General features: G+C 39.4%; 1 protein-coding gene across 10 annotated transcripts in view; it reads right to left on the reverse strand.

The window, feature by feature from the left end:
* The window catches only part of FAM110B (family with sequence similarity 110 member B), a 102,629-nt gene that overhangs the window by 46,296 nt on the left and 39,236 nt on the right, over positions 1–17,097 (reverse strand). Inside the window, exon 1 of one of the 10 annotated variants that reach the window (XM_072411166.1) lies at positions 3,945–4,086. The exons of 8 other annotated variants lie outside the window; for them this stretch is intronic. The gene's annotated coding sequence lies outside the window, so the exon portion shown is untranslated. Of the gene's footprint in view, positions 1–1,382; positions 1,497–3,944; positions 4,087–17,097 lie in introns of those variants that run through there. One more of the 10 variants, XM_072411170.1, reaches the window with a different exon arrangement.

A 17,097-nucleotide genomic window follows, 5' to 3' on the forward strand; every position in this document is an offset into this window, starting at 1 on the left:
CTTGGCTAAAATGGTTGTCAATAAAAGGACAAAACAATCAGATTTCAGGTTACATAGAAGAATTACAGCAATGTCAAAGGGCATGCTCTGGATCAATCCAGCCACTACAATCTCATAAGGTTCAAGCTTTTCATTTAGAATAATGGGCTCATTCAGTGAGTTAGTGCAATGGTCATTGGCAATAATTCTTAGCCATCAGATTTTGGTTTAGCATAGCTCAATCAGTAAAAGAATAAGTGATCAATTGTTACAGGTCACCCTACATACATTGCTGAACAAATCTAAAAGACAGTTACGTAATATTTCCTTGCAAAGGACAGCAGGAGACATGTAATGTGTTAATTACACTTGTCTCCATGCTGTCCTTACCAGGACACAGCTCTTCTTACTGTTCGCTCAATACTTCCAGCCTGAACTCCCTATATCTGGTTATATAACAGAATTATCCCCTGCAGATGGTGGCACCATATATTTCTATTGACACTGTAACTCCATTCAAGAAATTTTTTTGTTTAACAATAACTGCCAATATTTCCAGGTGACTTCTTTGTGGGTCCACCACACTCCTCTTAATTAACCTACACTGCTTGTCCAAAAAAAAAAAAAAAGGCCCCAAGCCTTAGGGGGGCAGTGTTATGATCTGGGGTTGCTCAGAGGCTTAGCTCTAGGTTCAGCAATATTATGTTTCTAAAAATTGAAGTCAGCTGACTACCTAATTATACTGAATGATCAGAGTTTCTTTTATCAACTGATTTTCCACCCCCTCCCTGATGGTATGAGCATATTCCATGATGACATTGAAGTGTCCATCAGGTTCAAGAACAAGCATATTGCACAGCATCAGCTTTGGGTCCTAGTATACCTGGCAATCCCAGCTTCTCTTGCCCATGCTGGAAATTAATTAACTCCTATTGGGCCTGCGTGGGAGTTTTATCGACCTGGCCAATCAAGATGGCCGAATATCATTTACAGGAAGATGGTGGCGTTCTGAGAGGAAACGGGAACAGATAAGCATCGCGGGTTTAATTCTGTTTCAAGCAGTGATAAAAACTTTTTTTCTGTTTCTTTGCCTATATAGCCAAGACATTCTAGGAATCACTTTATTAAAATAAACACATGTGCATAGTAAAGCCACTCAGGCATGCCTTGGACAGCACATTGTCTATACAAAACTTTGTACATACATGCATGTTGTGAGTAAAAGAAAACATTTCCTATGGAGGATCTTTTAACACATATATGCTGTGTATGTAAATACTTCCACACACACACAAACACAAGTTTTAGTCAGTGGCGTTCCTGTTTGTCCAGCCAAAATAAAGAACAGATCATCATTAAAATATTTCAAAAACATACAGATTATTCTATCTAGTTCCACTTACTATAGTGTTTTCTTCCCATCCCCCTTTAGCCAGGTGCACCACCTGGAACTTTTCAACAACCACCCAACAGTTTTTGGATGGTTACTGATGAGTTGGGTCACAATTCGAGGGCTTTCACCAGCCTTAAAGTTCTTCCCACCTAGCATAAAAAAAATTTTGGGGTTAAGCACTGTACTGGATATGACCCATTTTGAGATATGTTCTTATCTCACCTACACTGGTAATTGAATACTTTTTTAAATTTCAATTACATAGTTTCATACAATGAATTGATCATTCTCCCTCTAATTGTACATCAGATAAAGCACCCTTGCTGAATAACTGCTGAGATAAAACAAAATTACTCAGTAAGTTACTAGTTTTCAATAATCACATGTGAGAGGAAACTTGAAGCACTATTACAGTCCAGCAATAAACAAAGTTTTTCCTAAAACTTATTTTATCTGATTTTCATGCATACTAAAAGACAAGTATCTGAAAATGACCGTTTAGGCATAAAGTATGATATATTATCACAGCTTGGCATTTGTAACCTAACATACAGTATATACTCAAATTACCAACATGTATACAATAATCCAGACATGCAGCAACTTCATAGACAGTACGACCAAGGGACCAAATACAAATATATTTATATGATCTTCCTTTACCCACTGACGTAGATAAAGGCATTACGGAAAAGCTTAAACGTGAGTAGCTAAGTTAATAGCAAGCATTTGTGAGATGACTTCCGTCTCCTGGATGATTGTGCCTGCTGTCCACATGTAAATGCTTCAGTCTTCGTCACACAGTTTATTAGACCTTTAAATTCTCTCTAATGGAATCATTTCACAAACATTAATTAGCACACTTAAAGCGAACCTAGCATCAGATATGTTTTATGCCGAGTACATACAGTTTATGCTAGTAATATGAAAGTATTTACATTTACTAAAGGAGTGGGGGGACAGACTACATAAATGCTAGCTCCTGTCCGCAGCAGACTGGTAGCAATATCTCAACCTAGTCCAAGTCACCTAACTGGGGCTTTAAGTGGAATTAAAGTTTTCCTTTTATCCCCTCAATTAGGCAGGGGGCAGGTGATGTCCCTTCTGCAAAAATCCTTCTTACTAGTCTGATAGCACCATGGAACTGTAAATAGAACTGCACATGTGTAGTGCAGCTTTTGATGTCAGGATACTTGACAATCCTGGCTTCCCCTGCACTTGCTGGGACTTTATGAACTTCGGTGTCCCTGCATGGAAATTATGTAATTCTGATCTGACCAATCAAGATGATGGTGAGAAGGAAATGAAGATGGCAGCACCCTGCATGGGGACAGTTGAGAATAGCAGGCTTTGGTTGCATTTTAAAGGCTCTATATCCATTTTAATTAAATGTATATGCATATTTATACCTCCCAACTTTTGGTGATAGGGAAAAGGGACATGTTTTAGTTTAAAGAAAGTAGGCAAATGACCTTTTACTTTCTCTTCATATTAACTTTACAAAACAACAAATGAAAAAATGTATTAGCTAAATAAACATTTTTGTGCGAGAACACTTTTTGGTAGTTAACTAATTAAATATTTTTTTAATAAAATTCACCCAAACTAAGGAACAACAGAGGGACCCTGTTCTAAAAGAGGGGCAGTCCCTCCAAATCGGGAACATTTGGGATGTGGTTTCTGCATTGTTGTATTGTGACCCTTCATGATTGGAGTCATGCAGACTTTTGTAATGAGCTCAATGAATGTTGCCCAACTTTCTGATTATTATCAATAGAAGCACAAGGATAGTAACAAAAACACATTTGCTAAGGATCATATCAGAAATGATTCCTATTGGCTGCTCATGTGCCACTGATCTTGGTATGTATGTTTAATTTGTGATGTTCTGAGACATATAAAGCCACCAACACAGAAGTCTTTATTTCAAAACAGCAATGTGCAAGCCAGAGAAGCCAACATTAACCAATTATCTTTCACTCTTTTGACAGCTCCAAAGCGATTGGCTGCAAAAGAGAAGCTGCACACGTTTTCACTGTAACACGCGCAGGATAAATGTATAATAATAGAACAACCTGTGGACCTAGATATAAAGCCACACAGGTTGCACACCTGTGGTCCAGAACAGTTAAAAGTAAAGGGATAAGGGTGATTAAAAAAAAACTAAACACAACACATTAAACAAGTTATTAAAGACCAGATAAGCTTTATATCCACAGCATATAAAGTTATAGGTGCACACCATCCATATACTGTAAAACCTGTCCTCCCAAAGGAAAAGCAGCGTTAATCAGTTGTTCTGTTCACAGTCCAACTAACAGCGATGAACCGTAACATATGTGTCATTAAAAGACAGGATGCACATACAGTAAAAAGACATCTTGCATGCAGACTAAACACAAAGAAATTGCAAGCAGCCTCCCTCTCCCCTATAACTAATGTGCTATTCTCCGAAAAACAACATAAATCAAATATTAAAACACCACAGCTCATAAAACAGATTGCATGATCAAGAGCATTAATTTCATGCATGAGCGTATTTTATAGAGTAGATAGAAAAGAATGGATATACCCTCTTCATTTGACCTCTGTTTGCAATCAAGCACCCAAAAGAGGCTTTAGATTCTGGGGAGAGAGTGATGTCGCTGGCTGGTTGGTCCCTTTTATCCTCTACTCCGAGCACCTTTAGCACTAACTGCGAGAGGACAATACCTCTGTCTGTCTCTAATGCAGCATAAAAGGATTACAGTAAAAAGCTATGGAAGGAGGCAAGCAGCAACATGAGCAGCCAATAGGAACCAGATGCATGTAGAATTCAGCACATGCTCAATGAGAGTCTGTTATTGTCACCAGCGCTTAGAAGGCTTCTAATCTAATTATAGCCATTTGCTAGAACGGTACTACTGAAGCAGAGCCTGAGAGCAAAATTAAATTTTAATAAGCAAAAAACCTTTTTAGATAATATAACGATTTCTGCCTAATATCAGGCTTTATTAAAGTTACAATTTTTTATTGTTTCCTATATACTGGAATGCCACATAGCTTTTGTGTCTAGTTTTTGTCATTTTATTCTGTGCACATAGAACTGATGTCATAAAACACATGTAAGGTCAAAACAAAGTACAGTAAGACAAAAACACAATGAAAAAAAAAATTCTGATCTGATGAAATTGCAGCATGTAATTTGGATTGATAGACAAGGGAGTGTAAACTTTTTACTTGATCTCTTTTAAAATACACATTTAGCTGACAGACAGAAATGGTCAAATCTTTCTCCTAGTCCCACAATAGTCTTAAGAATATCGTATAGACTCTGCGGTCTGTTCTTGGCAACACAAATGATTTCTCATAGCACACTCGAAGCAGAATTTAAAGATCAGATCTCTTTTTTCACTGTCAAACACCTGCACAGCAACATCATCAACATCTCGGCAAGTTGGCTGTATGCCATTGACAACAATTTCACATTTCTCTCAGAGCACTATTGCTTGATGATTTTAAGAGCAGCGATATATGTAATGCTTGTTTTTTATTTTTACAAGGCTCCAGTGATTTCTTTTCAATCCCCGCAATAATTACTTTTGCATATTATGAGTATGTTGTTAGCATTTTGATCTTTGAGATGGTTATTTGGAAACCTAATTAGCCTATTGAAAACCAAGAAAGATTTTATTCCTTTAATTCAGCAGTACCATGTATTGATGGACAAACAGTAACAGATGTACGTCTTCCTAGTGCGATTTAAAAACTAATTTCAATATAACCTCGCCTTGCATTACTATTCCGAATATTCCTAGAGAATTGAACAGATATGCCCAACTTTCAGATTATAAAGTCAATCTTCAAAAATCGGAGGTGTTAGTCTTTCTAAACGCTGGAAGTAGATCTATCTCTGTCGTTTCCATTTAAGTGGTCTAGAGGCTAAATTTGATATTTAGGAACTAATATCCCGGCAGACATTACTAGGGTGGTAGAACCTAATTTTCGGCCACTTTTAAACACTATTCGTAAGCGATCTCCAACGCTGGCGGCAACAGGCCTTCTCATGGTTTGGGCGCTGCAATATTTTTATTATGCCTCGTCTTCTCTATCTATTGCAGACTTTGCCGGTGCATATCCCTCCACATGTACGACAGAAATTCAGGTCTGAATACCTTAAATTTGTTTAGTCTACCAAAACTCCTAGGATTACCAAATTTCTCTTGCGACTCCCGAAAGACAAGGGTGGGATGGCTTTCCCTGACCTGATTTTATACCACAGGGCACCTGACCCATCTGGTGAATTGGTGCAGACACGCAAGTTTTAAGGGCTGGGTGAGATTAGAAGATTCATTGTCTCCCATACTGCCGAGTACTGCTGCGTGGTCCCTGTCGGAGGCTTGCAGCTCTCTTCGTCGCCATCCTTTAATAGGCGAAATGCTGAAAGTAGTGGCTAACAATTCCATAGGGAAGGCGTCGAGTCATTCCCTTCTCTGATGTCCCCTATACTTGGCCACCCTGAGTTCCCTACTAGTAAAAAAAATGTGGTCTTTAAGCAGTGGATTGAACAAGGTATTTTCAGAGCTATACATTTTATGCAGCCCACTGAGTGCACTGCGGTAAAACAGATTCAACTGGACCATTCCCTTCCTCCCCAAGATAACTGGAATAGAATACAGTTTCAGCATTTTATTTCCTCAATGCCTTCTGCCCAGACTTTCCACAGAAACCTCAACCCCCTGGAGAATTTGTGTAAACCTGGGAACCCTCTAAAGCCTGTAAACCCTCGGTATCGGCCAATTATCGGGCGAAAATCTGCCGTGTGTACGGTCGGTCGTCGTCCATCGTCCGACGACCGTCCTGGCGGATCCATGGTCGATGGACGACGACCGATCCTAATGAAAGGGAAGGGGAGAGCGCGCAGCAGGGTGCCGCTCCGTCGCTCTCCCCCTCCCCTCTCCATAGAGCATGAACGGTGCTGTATGTACAGCATCGTTCATGCATCGTGCAGTCTTTTCTCGTTGGAAAGGATCGTGAAAGATCCTTTCCAACGAGAAAAATTGCAGGTGTGTACGCAGCTCTAGAGGTATCAGAGAGCTATGCATATAAAATGCTTCTGATGGCCGGTGATTACCCAACGCCCTTGTTTCTCTCCAGGTGGGACAGGGATCTTAATGTCAAGTTTACTGGCGAACAGGTACAGCGTATTCTTTACTATGGAAACAAGGCTTCTATTAGTAACCGCTATCAAGAGATGAAATATAAGCTACTTACCAGATGGTATAGGACACGAGATTTATAGGCTAGAATGTACCCACATGTAAGCCCTGTATGTTGGAGATGTGGTAAACATATGGGCACATTACAACATATCTTCTGGACCTGCCCTATACTGGCATCTTTCTGGGCGGGGGTTGCTGGGATTATTAACAAGTTGACAGGGATATCTATTGTGGACCGGTCCGAGCTGGCACTGCTGCATGTGTCTGCCGTTTTAAAGAAGCGATACAAGCGCTCCCTCCTGCGCCATTTACTGAATGCCGCAAAGGTATGTATTCCTACGCTATGGAAACATACTGCCCCGTCCACACTTAAACAATAGACTACCAGAGTGAATGACATACAATACATGGAAGAACTAAGTAAACCACGGGAGCAGTCATCACAGAAACGGTACGCACCTGGTTTTACTGGGATGATGTTAAGAGTTCTGCTGAATACAGACAGTCGCTTAGCTCACCTGACTAATGTCACAACGCTGTTGGGTCACTGCCTGCCCATAACCCCAGCCCTCCTTATCTACCCCCTTGTTCCCTCCTCCTTCTTTCCTCTCTTTTTCTATCATGCTCCTTTTCTTCCCAGTCTTAATCTCTTTCTTTTTTTGAAAAAAAACAGGAACCGATGAAGTTATTAATTGAGACTTATGCACGTATCTGGTTGACGTGGTCATGTAACTGTGACACTGAATGATGGTGTTTTGCACTGTTTATTTTTTACTGTCTTATGATACATTGTGTCGGTTTATACTTAACGAGTCTGTTCATTTCTATTATGCTCTGTACTATGTCTCATACTGGTTTAGTGTCATAGGTTAGTATCCATCTTCTGTTTTCATCTTATTTTGGGTGCTTATAAAAAAAAAAATCTAGTTTCAGGGCAAAATTTGTATTCAACATTCTTGAAGGTACATTTTTACCTTTTAAATTTGTCTCCTTTTCCAAGTAACAGGACACAAACTTGCTTTATGTGCAGCAGAGTGGTTGGTCCTTGATAAGTTTCATCAGTGATCCAGCTGACATAATCACGAGTCAGACAGCAATAAAAGTTTGACAGGGATCTAAATCTTCCTAAAGCTTTGTACACATGTTTTATTATTGTCCAAGACAACTGCTTGGGCATGTAACATGCAAAACTCTTGTGTTTTTACAGCAGTCATCAGTTCATCAACTTGGCCTTGTGGGTTGATGAATGAATAAAAGGAACAGCCCATGTGCTTTCCTATAGAGAGGAGCACAGCGGTTTGTCACTCGACCACTGCTATACAATAAACAAGGAGATGAAAAACGTTTTACCTTCTCACACTAAATCCAAAACAAAATAAGTTGTGGCTGGAGAAGACCTTTTCATGATTTCAAATGATCCAATTATTCTAAGTCCTAAATGCTTCTCATTTGACTATAAACAGCTAGACAACTTTAGATTTCCCTGAATAGTTGCATGCAGATATCTCAGATATGCATGCATTGAATCTGTAAATTTAGGATTCTACACCATAATGAATTATAGCTTGCATGGCTCCCTGTAGACTCTTCCCATCTTTTTGGTTGATCATGTGGTTATAGGTATATTCAAAATATAAGTATAAATAGAACAAAGAAAGACTAGAGGGATCTCTAGTCTTTCTTTCCACTTAAACTTTATCCACTTATATACTTTTGATATCCAAAATTTACCCACATGATCAACCAAAAAAAATGAACAATCTGCAGATTTTTTGGCAAATGGCTGATTCTGGTTAAAAAAAAGCCCATAGTCCTCTACACAACAATGCATACTTTATGACTAACTCACATAATTGTAATGCATAAAGAAGCTTATTCAGTATAGCAAAATGCAAATATCATAATGACATAACAGCCAGCAAAGACTCATCTCTCATGTATCTGAGTAAGGCTACATAAAAATGCTCAATAACAGTCACCTGAGATGGATTATTGTCCTGGGTAAAAATGTAGCATGTGTGCAGTGGTCCCCAAATGTCCTTTATTAATCTGTCCTGGCCACCGAGTGGGGACAACTGCTGTGATTTTCTATGGGGAAGTCACAGCAAGGTGCATCGTGCCCCCCCCCTCCCCCTTTCCCCCTTTCCTATTGAACTGGGCAGAATTAGGTGTACAGCACTTGGTCATTTAACTGTCACTGGAAACAATCAAGAAAGATTGCTTCCAGCAACATAAATCTAGTGCCTGTTCCAAGCCTAACAAATTCAATAGATGGTTGCTGCACCTCTGCTGTATGCAATGCTTTCCTGAACCAACCAAAGAAAGCAAAATTTAACAATCTCCTAATAAACTGAATAAACAGGACCATCATCCATGTCCGTTATCTCCAAACCTTCATGTTTGCCCCTTTCACCATGAAGCATATTTATAACGTGTCAAAGGTTATTCAGTGATGACAGCGGCATGGTGGACGCATCTAGCTAGAAGGAGGGGTGCCGGGATACAGAAAATGTTTTGTTTCACTTGGTATAGGAATCTGTTGGAGATTACTGCCTCATAGCCATGAATGTGTATCTGCAAGATGTAATGTGAGTGGACTCCTACCAGCTTCAACTGGACAGATGCCAACAGTATGTAAGTAGGCCATAGAGCCAGGAAACCTATAAAGAGACCTGACACCCATTGGAGAAAAGCATCTTACAAGACACAGAATCAGAAAGTTACCATTACAGCATATTATATAATCACCCAAACCCTAACACAAATACATGCCAAAATAAATCCTCACCAGGAACTGCAGCCAGATGGTATTAATATCCATTATTTATACAGTACTTTACACAGAACACTGAATTATTCACGGAGGGGCCTCAAATATCTCAGAAGAGTCACACAATATAACTTCTACAGTGTTCTACCCAGACATTTTTTTCAGCCAGGTGGGGGGAAGCTGTAGCCGGGTGGTAAAAAAAAGGAAAAGACACGGCAAATTTATTGTTCCCAGTAGTTTATTATTATTAAATTATTATTAAACAGGATTTATATAGCGCCAACATATTACGCAGCGCTGTACATTAAATAGGGATGCCACAAGTATCCAGTAACCTCTATTAGGGTCAGTTTTCTACCTACCCCCTATACTTTGTTCCAACTTTCTAGTGCCTGCCCTGTTAGTATGTGCAATTTTTCCATTCTATGTATTATGCCCCAACTGTCCAGTGGTGTGTATTTTCATCCAACTTCCTAGTGTTCTAATTTTTAAGTGTGTAATGCCTTGAAGCAGGGTAATAGTGTGATCAATGTGGCGTAACAAGTGAGGCTTAGTTTTACATTAGCAGCAAAAAAACTGGGCCATTTACTGTTCCCGAGTGACTACTGGTAACTGCTAGGCACCTGGGATTGGTAACAGGCGGTAAGTGCTCGGCTTTCAGAGCTAGCATTATTTTAAGCTGCAGTGGTTCCTGGCGTGAGGAAGGGGAAATCCAGCAAATGCCACCTTACTACCAGTGTGAATTCACCCTAACTTCAGATGTCCCACGCTGGCGTAGCTTCCCTCTTTTTTCTGATGCCAGCTGTCACGTCCAGCGCTGCCTTACACTGCACATGCATGAGATTGAGCACTTTTTTTTTTTTTGCATTATGAGAAAGCCTCTGATGATGCATGTGCAGAAGGAGCAGCCCACGGCCTCTTGTTATATGCAACACAATTATCCCAGGAGGCTGCAGATTTCCCCCTCTACAATGGCAGTAAAGACGGAAGGGGAGAGAGTGTTTGGAAAAACAAAAAACACATTTTTTCATTATATAAAAGGGAAAGTCACTCTTTTATATAATGTTAAAAGTATGGTGATACTTTATTAGCATCATGCATGTGATAGCAGATGAGGGCAGGACAGCCAGTGTCCCCCTCTCATCACTGCCCATGAAAACCAAAAAAGTCATCCATGAACATCCAGTGTGTAATGATGTCTTCAGCAGAAGACAAACCTTCTGGTCATATTCTGCAGCCTAACAACTCGTGTTCAAACCTTCAGATCTCCTAAAATCCAAAAACCAAATCGTTGGTCGTAATAATGTGAAAAGTTTTAGGGTACACGGTACCCTCATAGCTACTAGTAAGAATTTTAAGAAATAGGGGTCACAAGTTTAAAACTTGTGACACTTGAACATTGGGGTTGCTGTTTCAAAACAGTATTTGTTTAAGAGTCCAAGATTGAAAATGCAAATGATGGACCCCCAGGACCACTTACATAGTAAGAAGCATTAGGGTAGGGCACCTAAATTTTTACCTACCTTTCACAAAATTATAACTGTCATACTATGCTGCCCTGTCTGCTTCTCTACCTTGAATCCCAATTTCTCTAGGAACAAAGAGGTGCAGGGAAACAAAACTAAAGGTGCAAGTGGGGGACACTTGTGGCTAACACCCCTACCCCATCACCATGACAGCATTACAACATAAAAAAAATGTTGTCCATCAAAACACACCTCCCTGTTACACATGACTGTACCCTTCCAGTACCTGAACCCTATTTTGTTTTAGTGGGCAGAGTTTATGTTCTAATGATGCCATAGTGATGAAATTGAGGGGACGGTAGACACAGATGTTCCCAACACGTTTTTGTTTTCTTACACCCCCCATTTCAGAGAAATTGGAGTTCAAGTGTTAGAAGTAGGCAGTAATGTCTAACAGGGTAGCACATTTTAATGGGCAGAGTTTTTTTTTTATATTCAAATGATGCTATAGTATTGAAATTATAAGGGGAGTTAGCCAAAGGTGTCCCCCATTTACACCTATATTCCGGTTTCATACACCCTGCCGCTCTAGAGAAATTGGGGTTCAAATAGAGAAGCAGACAGGGTAACGTTTTTTGACAGTAATAGATTTGTGACAGGTAGGTATACATTTAGAGCTGAGCTCCCACCCACCTCTCACCAGCAATCCTCTGGATGACAGCTTAGCACAGAGCAGCCTCACTGAGACCCATGCAGAGCATTAGTGCTGCGGATGGTGGGCGGGGGAGGCATGGCAGCCGGGGGGAGCAACCAGACAAAACCTTCTGGGGAGAACTATGTTCTAGTTTAACTTAACAATAGCATTAACGGAAGAAATTTGTTCCAGCTTTTTTACTGATAAGGCAAACCTGTGACCACATCAAAGTATACCAGGCCAAAAAACATTACACATTTGTCATATAACCCTACTGCAAGATTTGTAGCGATATGCCCAAATGGCCAAAAGTTTGTTGAACACCTAACCATCACATCTATTGGACCAAAAGCAGTGGACATCCCTACTATTTATTGAATTGTTATATTTTGCATAAGGCATAGTGTACATACAAAGACATCTCAGAAAACTGAGAGCTTCTAAACTTTGGGGTTACAATTTAGGTAGGGCCTTTTTCTGTTCTAGCATGACTTTGACCCACTGAACAACAAAAGCTCTATAAAGACATGATTTCAGAAGGTTGGTATAAACAGAAATAGTTAGCACAGAGCCCAGTACCTAACCCAGCCCAGAAAACCATTGGGATTAACTGATATGACAGCTGCCAGGTCTTCTCACCCTTCCAACATAGGTAAAGGGCATAACAGCTGCAAAGAGGGGCATATTAACATCCATCGTTTTGGAATGGGATGCCCAACAAGCGCATATAATAACAACAGATGTGTGTGATAAGTGTACATAACATATTCATGCATACGACAAAACTGCAATTCTTTAAGAGGAGCATTGTTGCATGGACTCTGGTCTAGTCTAGCTGTAATTAATTCCAGGCAGATGCCCTTTTAAAGTCTTTATCTTCTACGGTTCAGCACCTTTTGTTATCTGAAAACTGTCTTCCAACTGGACTCCTGTGTTGTCACCCTGTCACATACATTGCACAGTTCACTGTTGTCACAATCAGGAAGCCTGGCTAAAGAATGATGTGGAGCCGATGACGGAAATGGAGACAAGAAATTACTAAAAAAAGGGCAGAGTGGATAAACAGCACTAAAGATATATACATATAGTTAGAAGTATTTAATGAAAAAATATATATTTGGAGTGTTAAAATACAGAGTGATATAGCAAATTATATGTTATCCAGATAAGATTTATGTGCATTTTATTTAAGATATGGATTGAACTGAAAAAAACAATAAGGTCATTTTACAACACTGTCGCTCCTCATATATCCACACATAGTATACGAATACTCAGAATCTTTTTTTTTTTTTTCTACTCATGTTGCCCCTTGAGAGCAGTACTGGGATCTCCAACAACAATGATACAAAATTCATAAGGAAATGAAATATGCAAGTGTTATATGAGCATGATCCCTGTGAACACATTTTAAAGGATGTTGCTTTTAGTACAACACCGACTTTCTATATAGTGGACACCTTTCTTCTGCACACTTCACAAAAGTTTTTTTTTTTTTTTTGCTGCTGCCACCATCAGCTTGATATACTCCTATAAAATGATTTTTCTTCCAATAAATGCTTCCTTCCACTTAATTTAACAGCATTTAACATTTTTGACATCATGGTCATATTCCGACCTCAATCGCTTTTTACAGTACGACTCGCTACGTAATTATCACCTTGGCTGATAAGGTAAGTTTTGAAATTGTGAACAGCCATAATTTTGATAAATGCATATATTTTTTTTCTGACTATAGCTAACTAATAAACCCCAAGGCCCGTGTATTGCTTAAAGTGTAACATGAAATTAGATATACCTTCATAAGGGTCAGACAAAAAAACAGTAATACCATTGACAAAACTTCAATAGGAGTCCTATAAACATTTTATATTACAGCAACAACTTCTATGACTTTAAATAATAAATTGTAAAGTACACCTGTAAAAAGCTCCACTTTAATCCATTTATGAGCTTGATGTTGTAAAACACAGGTGAGAACAGGCTGCAATAGGGCTATAAACAATTGTCACCTACAGACTTCGGAGACCTAGATTACTTCTTCTATAAACCCAGAACATTTCCAAAATTCTCAACAGGTTCTTCTTTTTTGCATTCATCTAACAAGCAGAACAAAACTATTTTCAATGTCATGAGTAACACAGCAAATAAGACAAGTTCACTGGTAGGGTTTCCATAGACTTGGTGAAAGTTGGCTGTCCAAATGGCTGTTATTAGCGGTTTCCCCAGACTCTGGCGGGGAGTCATGTCACTGCCAGCCTCTTCTAGGAAAGATCATTAGCAAACATTAGACATCCAACTCTTACTGGTATAGGGAAGATAATTGATCATAATATAGACACTTCTTCTAGAGGAGTCTGAATGGCAATACCACATGCATAAATAGACGATAATTCATTATTAATTCATTTAGGTTAGCAGCAAGATACAAAGCCAAGTGATATATGGATGTCTGCAAATGCTTCTTTTAAGAAGCCTCACAATGAAAATTACTGTTTAAGAAAGTGTGGTATTGCATAAGGTATGTAAATGATAAACTGTACATGAGTCTCCAATGAGCTAAGTACTTCTATTTTTATATATTGGTTGTAACTATTTCTGCTCATGTAAAAAAAAAAAAAAAAAAAAAAAAAAAAAAAAACAACATTGTTGCACTTTGCAGGACCACATTTTCATGGGTTTACGCACTCAGCTTTCCCAGGAGCCAGCTCAGAGCCTTAATGACGTCATTGACACCAGTAGATGCCAGGGACCTGGTATTTCTTCTACCTTTATTTTTATGTTCATTAGTTTGTTTTTAGCTTTCGACTATTGTTTATTCAGGGGTAGGAAGCTCTGTAATAAATGGATCAATTACTTTATCTTCTCCCCAGCAAAATACTCTTCCTTATCATAAATATTTCCACTTCATTCAGTTACCTGAATGGTCCACCACCATCACACCGTTACCTACTCCTCCACACCTAGGAGTACAAGGAGAAGTTAAGGAAAGGTAAGTGAAGGCTGGGGAGGTGCAAACCTGTTACCTTGCCCTGAATAGTTTGCTAAACACTCTTGCATGAGCACACACAGTCAAGGCTTCAAATTTAAATAGTGGTGATGTGTATCTGCGAAGTGCAAAGTTCATTGGTAGAAAGAGCTTGGGTAGCTGCAGTCAACAGAAACTTGCCATCATTTGTTTCTGCGGCACAAGCAAAACTTTAGGAATTTTAAGAATCTGCAGCCCAAGAGTAATGAAGGTTAAAGTGTACATAAACCCTAAACATGAACTTTTGGTCCAATACATACAGACAGACATACTATGGTATACCTGTTCCATAGGTGCCCAAAAAACCTTTTATTGTTGCCAAACTTTTCTGGGCTGACAGCACAGACAGATCTCTCAGAGTCACACCCGCTATTGTAGTCTCACATAATTCACCTCCACGATTAACTTTACCTTGTGTCTTGCCAAAATTCTACATGTGATCAATGGGGTAGGGCAGACTGAGGAAGTTTCCCCCATCAGCCTCCAGCAGCAGATCTGGAGGATATCATTCTCACAGAAAGATGCTCTCAGTCAGAGCTTGGGTCTTCACTGGAGGTTATTGCATAAGACATTTCAAACACACAAACACATTTCAACAGATTTTGGAACTTTAATAATGCTGCAAGTGCAAAAAAATTATCTTTTGATCCACACATCTAGTGTGTTCGTAACTTTTCATTTAAGCCAACAACGCAATGCCCCTGCTGTAATGAAGTTCAGAGTAGTGTCATCCGCCATTCCCAGTTCTTCCTTTATTACACTCCACCACCACCAGTCTACGTTGTGCAGATGAGCAAAGGTAGGTATTTTGCATTCATGATGGCATGGCTGACATCATTACTCACAAATTCAGTTAGTAAAGGAATTGCGTTGTCTGGAAATTAGTAGCCAAGTACATTTCTGCCAGAATCAACAGGTATTCTTTTCTACTTGTGGGGTTTAGGGCTTAAACATTGGAAAATAAGCATGCATTGCAAAAATATACTGCTTTTGTTTTTATGAATAAAAAGATTTCTGTTGTGGAACAGATCAGTAAGGGTGGGTAAGAAATCCAAAAAACAGGTTCATTGATGGGGCCACTGCAGCGTGTGGATTTCTCTACGCCTTATGTTGCATTAAGGCAGCCTGTTCATTTGTAGCACACCAAAAGAGGTGAAGGCATTACTTATTTCTAACACTGTGTACTATTTATTACGTACACCTGTCAACAAGGTGTAAGGTACAATTCAGAAAAAATAGCACTGCATCACATACTAGCGCATAATAACATGTTATTGTGAACAGAACCTAAGGCAGATGATTCTCATCTGATTATCACTTCAGGCTTGGCATTGGACGAGAATCTGGCATGTGTACCGTGGCCGTCCAATGTCATTTACGGATTTGTCCTGGCAAATCTATGAGAGCGTAGTGGGGTGCTGCTCACTCATTCTACCCCCTCCCCTCCCCATAGAGCAGAATGGTGCTGTATGTACAGTGCTCATTCATGCATCTTTCAGTCTTGCCGTTGGAAAGGAGCGTGAATGATCATTTCCAACGACAAGTCTTAAGTGTGTACATGCCTAAATCAAGGATGGGTGCTGTGAAGACAGAGTTAGGTACCTATGCTGGTTCCAAGTAAAAGCAAAATTAAACAAATTTTTTTATCCTAGTTTAGCTTTCATGACAAATTCTTTGTTCCTGATTACTGCCTCAATCATGTCTTTGTATTTATTCCAGGCAATGGCATTTTACATATGAATAGATGTTCATGGAGTATAAGGAGCGCTGTGTGTTTTTCAGGAGGTTAACTATTATACAGACTGGAAGCGTCTTCATATGGAGCTGTAGGACAATTTACATTTACATTTTTCTACACGGAATGCAAACTTTATGAAACCAAAGTGATGAAAAAAATACAACATTAACATTTAGAAAAAAAGAATCCCTTATCTTAACAATGCAGTTTACAAAACCAAAATCTAAGATTATTGGTTAAAAAGTTTTAGCTTGAAGTAGGAAATATTCCAGATTCAGTAAATTTATACATATATTTTTCATTAAATTACATAAAGAACTTGGAAGACATGCTGGCACTACATAAAAGGATTTGATCCTCCAAAAGGGGAAGGATATCTTCCTGAGAATGACAGAGGGTAGACATATATGTCCATCTTTACACAAGATGAGTAAGCACCGAAAACCACCAGTGACCAGTGACTTCTGATACTTCACAGATAACAAAAGGATTGGCTCATTTTCTCATTTAGTAAATCACTCCATGCAATGGCTTTGACTGTCCAAGATATAAGTTATCTGCCAGGTTTTGGAAACAACGAGATTGCCTTTATGGAGCTAAAACAGCAAAATGCAAATTTTTAAACAAATGTGTACAGTAGAACCCCGGTTATACGGAACTCAGAAAACTGACACCCGACAGCTCCGCTTTTTTGATTGCTCCTGCAGCTCTAGCAGAGCTGTGACATGTGTTCTGCATCCAAGAACACTTACCTGAGCTCCACTAGGGCTGCAGGAGCAATCAGGGGAGCAGAGCTGTCAGGAGAGAAGAGCAGAGCTCCACCGATTG

This window comes from Pyxicephalus adspersus, chromosome 5, assembly GCF_032062135.1.
Source record: "Pyxicephalus adspersus chromosome 5, UCB_Pads_2.0, whole genome shotgun sequence".
NCBI classification, from domain to species: Eukaryota; Metazoa; Chordata; class Amphibia; order Anura; family Pyxicephalidae; genus Pyxicephalus; species Pyxicephalus adspersus.